The following is a 2435-nucleotide window of genomic DNA, read 5'->3' as shown; positions in this document are numbered from 1 at the left end:
TATATATATGTATATATATATATATATATAAAATTTGTAATGACTGGCATAGATATACAAGGTGTCAAAAATTTTCCAAACTTAGATTGTAATAAAAATGAACATTGTAATTTTAATATGATATAAATAAAATTTTAGATTCTCCTCCGTCTCTTCAAGGTAAAAATAATTTGCAGAGACGCCAGACTAAATTTTCACCGAGGCGAGAGTATGAACCGGGTCAGAATGTAAGAATCAAACTACAGTCCTTCCTCTCTCATTCCTCTCTCATTAATGAGAGAGATGTTGATTTTTACATACCCGATTCAAACTTTCAGAAACTTAATGGAAAACTTATAGCGCTTTTCACTGGCAAAACTGGTGCACACTCAGTGCACATTAAAGCTGCTGTATACTAATCTATTCTGAAAAGTGAGATATCTTAATTAATAAAATATCCAATGTATATTTTATCAAATAATACAATAAAATGTATTGAGGATTTCGTGGTTTAATTCGTTATATATTTTTATTAAACGTACATCTTTATGATATTGATTTGTGTAAAACGACTTTGAAGTGCACTGAATGCGCATCATGATGCGCAAAGCTGTAGCAACTTTGTCTGTGAAAAACGCTATTAGGGGCCGGTTCTGAAATGCGAGATCTATAATAGAAGTCATAGTGGTAGTAGGATCTTAAGTCGTAGAAAATTGATCAATCATAATCGATTATTCTTCTCATATTCGATTGGTAATTTTCCATGACTTAAGACTCTACAACCGCTACGAATTCTATTGTAGACCCCGCATAATACTTAACGACATCATTGATGTCGCTGCGCAGATATTATGTAGAGTAAAAAAGCTGCGCGATGACTGTCATTAAGAGTTATGATCCTTCTACAATAAGCCATTAGTCATAAATCAGAAATCAGAAGTTAAAAATTGACGACTGTGATTGGTCAATTTTTAGTTTCTGACTTCTGATTTGTGACTAATGGCTTATTGTAGAAGGCCCATTACAGAATCGGCTCCTTAATCAAAAACTTAGTGTTTCTGCCTTAAACATTTTTTTAAATTCTTTTTCTTGTAAATAATATCCACACAGAGAAACGGATTCGATGTATTGTTTCGAAATTGACTTTTTTTTAGTGATTCTAAAAAAGACGACCATTGAAAATCTTAAAATCTTTTGTAAGAGAGTTCAGTGAAAAAACTCATAATACTTTTAGTTTCGAACGTATTCACATTTAAAAAAAAAGTCAGTTGCGAAGACGATGTGTTCACAGATAACATGTACAAATTTTTCGGTGAGAACCGTCGTCGTTATATCTACGACTTTGTTGAAATTTCATATGGAGTCTGCCAGGTTCAGATCCTAATTTCAACGTTATTTGGACAGCTATCAAATTCGTCCTCAGGGTTTTGAAACTCCGATCTTAGAAATACAGTTTTTGGCAGCCAAATAACACGCCACCGTCTTGCACCCTTCGTTCAGCTTTACCCCTTTATAACACCTTTTTGTTCTCATATAAAAATGAAATTCAAAAGGCAACGTTTGGAGACGGTACAGAAGATTGAGGCCAAATGGCAAGCAGTGCTTGAAGGGCTACAGAAAAAAGGGCTATAGAAAAAAAAGACTTCCAGAGAGCGTGTGAAGCACAACTGAAATGTTGAAGTTATTGTATCAAATCATAAGGGAACTACTTCGAAAGGGATGGAGACTATTATAAATAAGGTAAGTCTAAAATTTTTTATAGATCCTGAAACTTTTGATACCTCAAATAACGAATTGCTTCCTTTATAGAGAAAAGACGAGATCAGGGATGTTGAACAAATATAAAAGCATGTTTATGTTTTCGAACCAAAGGTATAATATCTTTGAGTTAATATACTGATTAATTACACACAGACCTACAAAACAAATCTTTTTTTTTTTTACCCAAAAATGATATGTAATCCCAAAGGTTTTTGACATGCTAAAACCAAATCCTAACAAACGTTAGGTTTTCGAAATATTCTAATCCAAAAGTGCCAAAAAAGCTTATTTTGGGCATTTTTAGATTAAAATATCTCGTAAATCTGATATGATGAAGCGATTTTGGCTACGGATTTGATTTTAACATTCCAAAAACCTTCGGGATTATATACTGCTGTTTCTAAGCTAAAATTCATATTCAACCTGTGTTAGAAAAAAAGATATGATGTGGATTTTACAGTAATATTGGGCAAAAGCATTTTATAAATAAGAAACTTCGATAAACTTATCTTACTACAACACTATAAAATGCTGCCCTCTGTAGTTGGTATCAATATAAGAAACTTTCACCAGTATAATAAAAGAAACAGAAAATTAGACTTTTACGTATTACAAATAATTATTCTTTGATGCAAAATTATTAATGTTTATAAATGTTTATTGACTTTATAGTATGTTTATCAAACTTGTCTTTA

The sequence above is a fragment of the Atta colombica genome, unplaced genomic scaffold (assembly GCF_001594045.1).
Source record: "Atta colombica isolate Treedump-2 unplaced genomic scaffold, Acol1.0 scaffold126, whole genome shotgun sequence".
NCBI classification, from domain to species: Eukaryota; Metazoa; Arthropoda; class Insecta; order Hymenoptera; family Formicidae; genus Atta; species Atta colombica.
Note: the sequence above shows the minus strand (reverse complement) of the source record.